Source organism: Myxine glutinosa, chromosome 1 (genome assembly GCF_964187855.1).
Source record: "Myxine glutinosa chromosome 1, kmMyxGlut1.1, whole genome shotgun sequence".
Taxonomy (NCBI): domain Eukaryota; kingdom Metazoa; phylum Chordata; class Myxini; order Myxiniformes; family Myxinidae; genus Myxine; species Myxine glutinosa.
The window spans coordinates 213674523-213688288 of record NC_136261.1 but is presented as its reverse complement, the minus strand read 5'-3'; positions in this window follow the sequence as shown (position 1 = coordinate 213688288).

Genomic DNA, 13766 nt, shown 5'->3' with positions numbered 1-13766 from the left:
GGAGAGGTATAAAACATATGGACACTGCCAAGACTTCCAGGAAAGAAGTTGGAATTTCAAACAAGGTGGATCTGGGGTGAATTAGTGGGGGTAGAAAAGATCAAGGTTTTGGATGGGGGAAGATAAGAGATGGTGGTGAACAGCTGTTTTGAAGACCTGGAGGGAGGAGTGTGATTGAAGTGAGTGTGGGAGTTTGTTCCAGAGGCGGGAGAAAAGAGGAATGAAAGAGTGAAGGTGAGCAGAGAGCCGAGATTTCGGCAGTTTAACCATCAGAGGGTGGCTGGCAGATCTTGTGCGACCTGTAGGAATATTTGAGGGACAGAGCACAGAGAGAGCTGGGGGAGCAAGGCCGGAGAGGAGTCGGTAGAAGACAGAAAGACCACCTACCTGCCTGCGGTGAGTGAGTGAAAGGCCCTCAGAGATAGCTTCATCGCGGGAGATTCCAATGATTCTGAAAGCTTTGGATTCAACAGCATGAAGCCGAGCCAGGTGTGAGGCAGGAGCACCGGCCCATAGGGGAGAACAGTATTCCATTGAGCTGCGGATGAAAGCCTTGTATGTGGTGAGGAGCTCAGGTGTGCCTAGGAAGGACTTCGCACGACGGAGGATGCCCAGTCGGCGACTGGCTTTGGAGGCCAGCTTGGAAATGTGGTTTTCCCAAGAAAGATCATGACAGATGGTGAGACCCAAAAGCTTGAGCGACAGAACTTCTTGGAGAGGATTGTTGAGAAAGTAGATGGGAGGGTTGTCCAGTCGATCTTTTCGGAGAGACATAGTAAGAGTGTGAGATTTGTCAGGATTGAAAGACATGTTCCACATGTTTGACCAGTCTGTGATTTTGTCCAGGTCTTCAGAGAGTGAGGAGGCTGCAGACTGCCGATCTGAGGGAAGAGGAATGGAGCGGCAGAGAGTGGAGTCATCAGCAAAGAGATACAGAGGATTTTCCAGAGAGTCGGAGAGATCATTGATAAAGACCAGAAAAAGCACAGGGCCCAGCACACTGCCTTGGGGAACTCCAGCCTGAACGGGAAGGGGAGATGAGAAAAATCCATTCAGGGCCACACGTTGACTACGACCAGAGAGGAAGTCCGCAAGCCATGCATGGAGATTTCCATGGATACCATAGGAGGAGAGTTTGGTGAGCAGAGCTGGGTGCCAGACCATATCGAAGGCACGTGATATGTCAAGGGAGACAGCTCTAATTTCCTGTTTGGCATTGAGGACCTCCATCCATTGTTGAGACAGCAGAAGCAGCATGTCCAGAGTAGAGTGACCTGGTCTGAAACCAAATTGATGATCAGAGATCAAGCCATTGGAGAAGAGGAAAGATTTCATATCCGAAGCAATGATGGATTCCATGACTTTGCTGATAATTGGGAGCAGTCTGATTGGTCTGTAGTTGCAAGGATCTGTTTTTGCACCTTTTTTGTGTAAAGCGGTAATGTTTGCTGATTTCCAGGATGCTGGCAGATGACCTTGAGCAAAGGATAGGGTGAAAAGAACAGAGAGAGGGTGAGATAGAGCAGCAGAGCAGGATTTTAGGACCCGTGGGCTGATGCCATCTGGTCCAGTTGCAGAATCAGAGTCGAGGTTTGACAAAAACTCCTCCACCTTGTCAGGAGAGAAGGTCACAGAGTCCAGGAGCAGTTTGGTTCGACTGGGAAAGGTGGGAACAGAGAGAGATGGGTTTGGGACTAAGGATTTTGAGGCAAACACAGAGTTGAGGCATTCGGCTTTGTCACGTGCGATGTCAACTGTGTGGCCATTTGAGGTAAGGGAGGGGATGGAGGGGGAACAAACACCAGAAACGGATTTGACCAGACGCCACCAGGATTTGGAGGAAGGAGACAGGTTTGAGAGTTCATTCTTGAGTGAGGAGAGATAGTGCTTCCTGGCACTCCTGAGGGTAGACACACACTTGTTCCGAGCTTGGTGGAAGGAACTGAGATTTCCTTCAGTTGGATTAGCCTTCCAAGAGGCAAAGGCAAGTTGTTTCAGGGCAACTGCCTCACCACAAGATTCAGTGTACCATGGACGGGAGGAAGGGTAAGACAACTGAAGGCGAGATGGGATAAATCTGTGCATGAGAGAGATCAGTTTGCCCTGGAAGAATTCCCAGGAAGAATTGATGTCAGAGGCAGTGGAGATGGGAGACCAATCCAGACGATTGATGGCTGCTTGAAGACCGTCCCAGTCGGCCTGAGTGAAATGCCAGACTCGTCGACGCTGAGGAGGCTCTCTGAGAATGGCCAGAGAGATGTCCACTTTGACAAGCACATGATCAGAAGAACCGATTGGAGCAGAAGAAGAGCAGCAGACATTAGCAGGGAAGTTAGTCATAACCAAGTCTAGAAGAGAAGATACTCCATTGGCTGAGATCCGGGTCGGGAAATTGACAGATTGTGTCAATCCCAGTGACAGTGGCTGAGTCAACCCCCCTGGCATTAATTCAGCGATCGACCAGGATTCGAACCCAGGATCCTCGGATCCCAAGCCGGCACCCTAACCGCTCAGCCAACACCAGGCTTGTCAGATGATATTTGTAAAATTTCGCATCCATCGGGTAAGCGGTTTCAGAGATATCATTATTTAATATTTTCCTTCAATCCAATATGGCTGCCACACCATGTGACCAATTATGTTTTCGTGATCATCTTTTAATCGCAATGCCTAGTCAATGACACACGTAAAGTTTCGAGTCAACAATTTGGTGGTGTGGAAGAAGATGTTTTTTAAAGGTTTTAGGGTAAATCCAATATGGCTTCCAAACCATGTGACCTATGATGTCATAAATTTAATATTTCAATACGAATGGGTCATCATGTGCATGCGATTTCAGATTTTTAGGATAAGGAATTCGATTAAAACATTTTTGGCTGGTACACCGCTTCACCGATGATGTCATCATTATCATGGTTTTCTTCTCCCATTGGGAGTACTTGACATTGTGCCAAGTTTCAAATTTTTCCATTCAGCGGTTTCCGAGAAATATTTTTTAAATTATTAGCGTTTAATCCAAGATGGCTGCCATACCACGTGACCTATGACATCACAATTATCATAAAAACATTCTGCATGGGTGTCACTCCAACCCTGAAAGTTTCGCCTCAATTGGACATATGGTTGCTGAGAAAAACGAGGTTTAGGACAGACGGACAGACAACCTGAAAACATAAGGCCTCCGGCCACCCTTTGGGGAGGAGGCATAAAATAACTTGATATTGTGAAAAGCAATACTTTCTAAATCAACTGATCAATCGTGAGTATAAAACATGCACCAAAAGATAAATTTTTTGTTGTTTGCATTTATTATGACAAGCCTGTTTTTGGCTTAACAGTTAAGGTTGCTGGCTTGAGATATTAGGGTCTTGAGTTTGAGCCCCTGTCGTGCCGTTGAAATACCACCAGGTGAGCTGACTCATCCTGTCATCCTTCCGAGGTCAGCAAAATGAGCACCAGTTTACTGCTAACAGGGGCACTGCATCAGCAGCACAGCCTTGCCTCCAGAAATGATGCATCCAGTGGTCACAGGCTGCATACGAAACAACACTTGATTATGACTCGGGAGTCATCCTGTATCCCATTGCATACACAGTGCATTCAGAAAATATTCAGACCCCTTCACTTTTTTCACATTTTGTTATGTTGCAGCCTTATGCTGAAATCGTTTAAATTCATTTTTTCCCTCATCACTCTACACTCAATACCCCATAATGACAAAGAGAAAACAGGATTTTAGAAAGTTTTGCAAATTTATTAAAAAGAAAAAACTGAAATATCACATTGACATAAGTATTCATACCCTTTGTTATGACACTTGACATTTAGCTCAGGTCCCTCCCATTTCTCTTGATCATCTTTGAGATGTTTCTACACCTTGATTGGAGTCCACCTGTGGTAAATTCCATTGATTGGACATGATTTGGGAAGGCACAAACCTGTCTATATAAGGTCTCACAACTGACAATGCATATCAGAGCAAAAACCAAGCCATGAGGTCGAAGGAATTGCCTGCAGAGCTCAGAGACAGGATTGTGTCGAGGCGCAGATCTGGGGAAGTCTACAAAAAAAAATCTCTGCTGCATTGAAGGTTCCCAAGAGCAACCAAGAAGTTTGGAACAACCAGGACTCTTCCTAGAGCTGGTCGCCCGGCCAAACGGAGCAATCGGGGGAGAAGGGCCTTGTTAAGAGAGGTGACCAAGAACCCGATGGTCACTCTGGCTGAGCTCCAGAGATCCTGTGTGGAGATGGGAGAAACTTCCAGAAGGACAACCATCACTGCAACACTCCACCGATCTGGGCTTTATGGCAGAGTGGCCAGACGGAAGCCTCTCCTCGGTGAAAGACACATGAAAGCCCGCTTGGAGTTTGCAAAAAAGCACCTAAAGGACTCTTAGATTGTGAGAAACAAGATTCTGTGGTCTGATGAAACCAAGATTGAACTGTTTGGCTTCTGTCTGGCCACTCTGCCATAAAGCCCAGATCTGCCATAAAGCCCAGATTTGTAGTCCACTCTGCCAAAGCAGCTTTTCTGGGCCAAATGAGCACATTTTACTCCAAGCAAACTTTCGCATTTCCTCGTAGTAAGAAACTCATGCTCTTGCTTGGTTCTGCAACCTGGAAAACCCCAATTAAACATCCAAAATCTGTATCATTATGCTTGACCATCAAAATCATGCCATTACATTGCTAGTTAAACCCCCAAATCACAATAAAATGTTAAACAAACACAGTACAAATGTTCACATATGAGTGTGTGAGAATGTATCTATAAAACTTCACAACTTGAATCTCATCTTATGAGCGAAAAACAATCCACCCATTTAAGCATACAGCACTGACAACACTCATTTCCATTTTTATAAGGAAAACATGGTTTGAGGAAACAGATTTAATCGCAGGGCAGGCATGAAACTTCTAATAATGCAATTCCATGATCACATCAGTCATGTTTCCTCTTACATTTCCTCTCATAGTGGAGGCTGGAGGGCCTCAAGGTAGAATATTGAGCCCAGTATCTTCTTTTTTTTGCTACACTACAAGTCGTTAGAATATGATGTTGTTTTTCAAATTTGACCACATTGAATACTGGTACTCCTCAAGGATGTACTAAGCTCTTTATTGTATTCTCTTTTTACCCATGATTGTGTGCCTTCTCTTGAAAATTGCCTGCTTGTAAAGTTTGCGGATGATGCAACCGTTGTGGGACGGTGAAGGTGAAGATATAACGGTGAAGAAAGTAATTATCGCCAGTGTGTTGGTGCTCAGACAACAACTTAGAGCTCCATGCCAATAGAACAGAAGAAATTTTTTTTTTTTTTTTTTTTTTTTTTTTTTTGGTATACAAGATCGAGGCTCGTGAAAGAGCGAACATTAATCACACAGAAAGACAAACAGACACACAAAACATATAACATCGGGAGCGGTAGACAAGATGGGGAGAGAGGGGGAAGGACACAAACACAACATTTGAGAGCAGGGACCGAGAGACATGGAGACATCGAGAGATCTGTGTGAGGGAGAGGGCTTTGGGGGGGAGGCATGGGAAGGGGGCAGTGGGAGAGGTATAAAACATATGGACACTGCCAGGACTTCCAGGAAAGAAGTTGGAATTTCAAACAAGGTGGATCTGGGGTGAATTAGCGGGGGTAGAAAAGATCAAGGTTTTGGAAGGGGGAAGATAAGAGATGGTGGTGAACAGCTGTTTTGAAGACCTGGAGGGAGGAGTGTGATTGAAGTGAGTGTGGGAGTTTGTTCCAGAGGCGGGAGAAAAGAGGAATGAAAGAGTGAAGGTGAGCAGAGAGCCGAGATTTCGGCAGTTTAACCATCAGAGGGTGGCTGGCAGATCTTGTGCGACCTGTAGGAATATTTGGGGGACAGAGCACAGAGAGAGCTGGGGGAGCAAGGCCGGAGAGGAGTCGGTAGAAGACAGAAAGACCACCTACCTGCCTGCGGTGAGTGAGTGAAAGGCCCTCAGAGATAGCTTCATCGCGGGAGATTCCAATGATTCTGAAAGCTTTGGATTCAACAGCGTGAAGCCGAGCCAGGTGTGAGGCAGGGGCACCGGCCCAGAGGGGAGAACAGTATTCCATTGAGCTGCGGATGAAAGCCTTGTATGTGGTGAGGAGTTCAGGTGTGCCTAGGAAGGACTTCGCACGACGGAGGATGCCCAGTCGGCGACTGGCTTTGGAGGCCAGCTTGGAAATGTGGTTTTCCCAAGAAAGATCATGGCAGATGGTGAGACCCAAAATCTTGAGCGACAGAACTTCTTGGAGAGGATTGTTGAGAAAGTAGATGGGAGGGTTGTCCAGTCGATCTTTTCGGAGAGACATAGTAAGAGTGTGAGATTTGTCAGGATTGAAAGACATAAATTTCGAAAAACAAGTCAGAAATTAATCCCATTTTTATTGCCAAGTTGTTAAAAAGGCATCTCTAATTATAGAAGTGGACTTGCCCTTCAGGAAGAAAATCTGTATAAAAACCGCTGTGTCAAAAGAGCCAAGGCAATCATTCGCAATCTGTTCCATCCCGCGCGTGAACTTTTTCATCTACTGTACTGCAATTGAGGAAAAGATATGGAGCCATTAGATGAAGTCGAGCATTCTAAGCAGTTGTTTTAGCCCACTGCTGTTCGTTTTATTAATTATTTATAAAAAATTTATCTAATAATATCGTTTTATTCCTACTGTATTTTGACATGCACATGCGACGTCAAATTATATTGATATTATCATGCAGATAGCAATAACCTTTATTCTATATTTTCTCTAATCCCAGTCTTGTTCCTTATCGACATAAATGACTTGTTCTGAGAAAAGCTCACTTCCTTTTTGCAGGTGACACCATATTTTGTCATGTAGTACCCCATTCCACTGACAGGCAGACAGGAGCTGCATCACTTTCTGCTCATCTGGAGTTGATTTGATGCTGGTCTGATAAATGGAACATATCTTTCGATCTTGGAAAATCTCACAGTCTCACCCTGTCATTCGGGAACTTGGGAAGGATCATAAAATTAACTCATCTATCTGTTTCCATGGACTGGCAGGATGGCCTAGACATACGCATACTCGCCTCTAAGCTGTCTCTTCTGTGTTTGAATCTCGACCCGGCTATAAACTGTCATCCTGGTGTTTCACAGGCAGGGTGATTCATCGATGCATGTGCTGTCACTCGGGTGGACGTTGAACTAGCGTCCAATCTGCCGGCATTGTTGGTGGGCATTAAAGATCTCACAGTTTCCTTCACGGAGAGTAGGCAAGCAATCGCCGGCACAATGGTCAAAAATGTAAAATTCCTTCCCAAACCTCACGTTTCCGCTGTCCCAAGGGAACGAAGTGCAAAAGGGTCAATGCTCAAGGGGGTCGTTACACCCCTTGGCTGCATATGCAGATTGTTAGTAGTAGTAGTAGTAGTAGTAGTAGTAGTAGTAGTAGTAGTCGTAGTCGTCGTCGTAGTAGTAGTAGTCGTAGTCGTATCTGTTTCCTTGGTAATCCAATGGAAGAGGTTCAGTCTTCATCTTCTACGCCTCGACCACGCCTCGCCATCAGCCATCACCTGTCCTGGGTGGATGATAAAGCTAGCCATAGATTAGACGTCCTCTGCTTTTAATAAATCAGATACTGTTGTCATTTTTGTCATTGCTGATAAATCAGAAGTACAACAGCCCACAAGGCCATTGTCTGTAGATCAATGGAGTACTCCTCTCTCCAATGGGGTGGCACTACAGCATCACATCTGTTTCCTGGAATTTGTGGCATGTAAAACTCTCAATATCATTGGTATTTCCCATGATGAGGCCGAAAAACAAGGAGGGTGTTGCTCTCACATTAAAGACAGACAGGTCAGTTGCCTCTGTTTTTCCCCCATCTGTCCTCCAGTCTTGCTGCCTCTGCTTTCTTATTCCCATAACCATCACGAGCCCCTCCTGGATGTACCTTCTCCAAGATTAAAGTCCAAAATCTAGGCTTACTAAACACCTTCACTATTTTGTTCCTCTTTTCTCCCGTTTGTTTGATCCCTTTTGCTGTGTGGGCTAATATTTACTCAGAGGTGATAACCCAGACATTTTAATGATCCTCTGCCCATGGCATGATTGGTTTATTTCTAATTATATTACCTTACTTATGAGGACACATATGTCTCTGAGGAATGTGATATTGCAAAAACTGAGACATGCTTATGGAAAAAATAATGTAGCTCCAGAAACTTTATTCTATGAATAATAGCAGCCCATAGTATGCAACACAATTTGCATCTTATTGTGCCCTGATGTGCTGTTTCTCAGGTTTTTTTCACTCCCATAAAGGCTGAGGCAGTGACACAAACCTTTGTCATGGTGTGTGATAACTGTCAACTGAAGTATTTCACGATCACAGGTGATGCTTTATATATTTGATATTTGATGTAACATACTCTTTACAGAGCATTGGTGCTGCCGAAGCATTTTCCTACCAAAGGTTATACTGGGTTGTATTGCCTTTGCCTTCCGAGCATTATTTTTTTCTGTGCTCTTTTTAAATGATGAGTGTAAAGCAACGAAGCAGCACGTTTATCTTTAGTAATCATAAATGTACACCTAATCAGATTATGGCTTTTAAAATATTTGGTATGACTAGACCGGGATTTGAACCACCGACTTCTCAGACACAGAACAGACACGCTAACCTTAACGTTAAATGGTTATTAAGGTGGGTGGAGGATATGTTTTCACCCCTGTTTGTTACTCTGTCTGTTTGTCTGTCTGTGAGCAGGATATCTCAAAAGGTTATGGACGAATTCGGCCGAAACTTGGTGGACAGGTTGGATGTGTGACCAGGCCGAAATTATTTGATTTTGGTGTAGATCTTTATTCAGATCTGGATACTATAGTTTTAAAAGTAATTCTTCACCATTGAGGGAGGGCCAAAAACTATATATAACATGATATCTCACAAAGTTATGAATGGATTTGGATGAAACTTGGTGGACAGATTGGGTGTGCGACAATGAAGATTTGATTCGATTTTGGTGAAGATCCAAATCCATATCCAGATGGGAGAATTTCGTAAATTGATATTCTACAGTTAAAAGTTTTTTTCCCATAATGAAACTCGAGCAAAGTTTTCTAATTTAACCATAATAAGTGATGAATGCAGAAATTCTGTGCAGCACTACGACGACAATAAATTGTGTTTCAAGATACTTATACCATTTACAGAACACTTTAGGGTATGGCCTCGACTTGCACTGCCGGGTGGCCTTAGCCACGTTTCGGGCTGACTAGTCAAGTCCATCGTCTACGGCTCAACAAGCACTCCCAGACAACCTTAGGTGCATTTTTACAAGATTGACAAAATTTCACCATAATATTATTATCGAATTTATCCACAATATTTTTGTCTAATTTAACCATAATATGTTGGTCTCATTTAACCATAGTATTTTTTGTCTAATTTATCCATAATATTTTTGTCTAATTCATCCATAATACTTTTGTCTAATTTATCCATAATATTTTTGTCTTATTTAACCATAATATTTTTGTCGAAATTAACCATAATATTTTTGTTTTATTTAACCATAATATTTTTGTCTTATTTAACCATAATATTTTTGTCTAAATTAACCATAATATTTTTGTAGAATTTAACCATAATATTTTTGGCTAATTTAACCCTAATATTTTTGGTTAATTTAACCCGAATATTTTTGGTTAATTTATCCATAATATTTTTGTTTAATTTAACCATAATATTTTTGTCAAATTTAACCATAATATTTTTTTCTAATTTAACCATAATATTTTGGTCTCATTTAACCATAATATTTTTGTCTAATTTAACCATAATATGTTTGTCGTAATTAACCATAATATTTTTGTCTAATTTATCCATAATATGATTGTCTAATTATTTATCCATAATATTTTTGTCTCATTTAGCCATAATATTGTTGCAGTTTTGAGTCTGTCAAGTGAGTTTAATAAAGGTTAAAATCTGTCCCCCATAGTTAGTCACACAAGCAACATGTAGACTCGCAATAGTACAGTTATGTCTTAGTATTTGTGAGCTTTGTTCTTTTCCAGTGTTAATTCTGCGTTGAGTAGTAGCCAGGGAAATAGGCCCTACTGCCACCGATCATCCTACGTCTGTAGCCTCAATCCCTTTTGCGTTAACGTTGGTTCATATTGGATGAGTTAACACGAGGCAGACAGAGGAGGATCGGGGCGGAGTCGAGGCGGACCGGCAGAAGCAATGAGGAGCCGCCAATCAGAGCTCGAGGGTGGTGTCGGCGGCTTGGCGTCAGAGGGCGTGGTGAGAAGGTTCGGGTGAGTTCCAGAAGGTTCGGGGGGCGTAGCTATAAGAACCGCTGCGCAAAAGCCCTCGACAGGACTAGTGCATGGAACACTGATAACGAGAGTACTCGCAGAGGAACGCCGGATAAGCGAGAGGGGACTGCTGCCTGATGAACTTGACCATTGCACGAGAACACGCGTGCTAACCAGCTCGAAGTGTTTTGAAGAAGAGGAGTTGGTCGCTACACATACGCGGGCACAGTCAGACGCTCTCTTATAACGAATATAGCGCATTTGAGACACGCGGGTGAACAAGGCTGCGTAACCACCAGCCGCGCTAAAGTCCGCCCTCTACCGTTCCACCCAGTCATCTTCTGGTACGAGAGACGCGCTACGAGTCCCTGCCTTCGCCTGCCACCATCTTCGCGGGACGTCCCGGGGACCGTGGAGAGCCGGACGGGAACCATCTCTGGACGCGTTGGGGAACACCTGCCCATCTGCAATCCCCTGTGTGAGTGTGAGACGGGCCCGTTGTCCCAGGGATAAGTTAAGACTGGTTAAGGATTGCTCTGTGTCTCTTCGTCCTTGAACTGTATATACGTGTGGGAATAATTAAACCCTTGTTCTTTCTTTCTTGATTCGATCGTTCCTGTGGTTTCTCCATTTGACTAAGCATGGCACGAATAAGATCGCTCCAATCGGGTTCCACTGAGTAAGACTGCGCAGACCACGTGGACGCAATCCGTCCGCTCGGCGTACTAACATCACACGTGGTTCGTGCGAGGCTTGTTTCCTCGCTCCCAGGGCAGCGCGGGGACTTAGGTACGAGCGAAAAGTAGTCCCGAAACCCTACGCCACGTGTGTCCGGGAGGGACGTAATAAGTCTCGGTTCCGCCAGGCCCAATAAAGACAAGGGGATTAATCCCCCCTTGATAAGGGGAAGAAGGCCGGCGTAGAGAACCGTAACAATATGTTTGTCTAATTTATCCATAATATTTTTGTCGAATTCATCCATAATATTTTTGTCTAATTTATCCATAATATTTTTGTCTAATTTAACCATAATATTTTTGTCTGATTTAACCATAATATTTTTGTCGAATTTATCTATAATATTTTTGTCTAATTTAACCATAATATTTTTTGTCTTATTTAACCATAATATTTTGGTCTAAATTAACCCTGATTTTTTTGTCTAATTTAACCATAATATTTTTTGTCTTATTTAACCATAATATTTTGGTCTAAATTAACCATAATATTTTTGTCTAAATTAACCATAATATTTTTGATGAACTTAACCATAATATTTTTGGCTAATTTAACCCTAATATTTTTGATTAATTTAACCATAATATTTTTGCCTAATTTAACCATAATATTTTTGTCTAATTTAACCATAATATTTTGTCTAATTTGTCCATAATATTTTTGTTTAATTTAACCATAACATTTTTGTGTAATTTAACCATTATATTTTTTTGTCTCATTTAACCATAATATTTTTTGCTAATTTAACCATAATATTTTAGCCTAATGTAACCATCATATTTTTGCCTCATTTAACCATAATATTTTTGCCTCATTTAACCATAATATTTTTGTCTAATATAACCATAATATTTATGTCTAATTTAACCATAATATTTTTTTTCTAATTTAACCATAATATTTTTGTCTAATTTAACCATAATATTTTGGTCTCATTTAACCATAATATTTTTGTCTAATTTAACCATAATATTTTTGTCTTATTTAACCATAATATTTTTGTCTTATTTAACCATAATATTTTTGTCTAAATTAACCATAATATTTTTGACGAATTTAACCCGAATATTTTTGGTTAATTTAACCATAATATTTTTGTCTAATTTAACCATAATATTTTGTCTAATTTGTCCATAAAATTTTTGTTTAATTTAACCATCATATTTTTGTCTAATTTAACCATAATATTTTTGTGTAATTTAACCATCATATATTTTGTCTCATTTAACGATAATATTTTTTTCTAATTTAACCATAATATTTTGGTCTCATTTAACCATAATATTTTTGTCGAAATTAACCATAATATTTTTGTCTAATTTATCCATAATATGTTTGTCTAATTTATCCATAATATTTATGTCTAATTTAACCATAATATTTTTTCTAATTTAACCATAATATTTTGGTCTCATTTAACCATAATATTTTTGTCTAATCTAACCATAATATTTTTGTCTAATTTAACCATAATATTTTTGTCGAAATTAATCATAATATTTTTGTCTAATTTATCCATAATATTTTTTGTCTAATTTAACCATAATATTTTTGTCTAATTTATCCATAATATTTTGGTCTCATTCATCCATAATATTTTTGTCTAATTTATCCATAATATTTTTGTCTAATTTAACCATTATATTTTTGTCTTATTTAACCATAATATTTTTGTCTAAATTAACCATAATATTTTTGTCTAATTTAACCATAATATTTTTGTCTCATTTAACCACAATATTTTGTCTAATTTGTCCATAATATTTTTGTCTAATTTAACCATAACATTTTTGTGTAATTTAACCATCATATTTTTTGTCTCATTTAACCATAATTTTTTTTTCTAATTCATCCATAATATTTTGTCTTATTTAACCATAATATTTTTGTCTAAATTAACCATGATATTTTTGTCTTATTTAACCATAATATTTTTGTCTAAATTAACCATAATATTTTTGATGAATTTAACCATCATATTTTTGGCTAATCTAACCCTAATATTTTGGGTTAATTTAACCATAATATTTTTGTCTAATTTAATCATAATATTTTTGTCTAATTTAACCACAATATTTTGTCTAATTTGTCCATAATATTTTTGTTTAACTTAACCATCATATTTTTGTCTAAAAAAACAAACAAACCACCTTTATCGGCCATTTTTCCCCGCAAAGCGGGGCTTGGCCTTTTTCAGGCACCGTGGTTGTTGTTGTTTTTGTTGGTCCCCTTTTTGAAGCAATGTTTTACGGCCGGATGCCCTTCCTGCCGCCAACCCTGTTTGTCGCCTTTTACGACAAACAGGGAATTACCAGTGAACTGGTACTCAATTAGCCGACCTCGGAAGGATGACAGGCTGAGTCAACCCCCCTGGCGTTAATTCAGCGGTCGACCGGGATTTGAACCCAGGATCCTAGGTATCCTAAGCTGGCACCCTAGCCGCCAAGCCAACACCAGGTTTAATTTAACCATCATATTTTTGTCTAATTTAACCATAACATTTTTGTGTAATTTAACCATCATATTTTTTGTCTCATTTAACCATTAATTTTTTTTCTAACTTGACCATAATATTTTTGTCTAATTTAACCATTATATTTTTGTCTTATTTAACCATATTATTTTTGTCTCATTTAACCATAATATTGTTATGTCGGGAGGGTATAGCAATATCTAGAGTCAGGTAGATCTGTATAGGTAGGTATTTGACTGTCGCGAT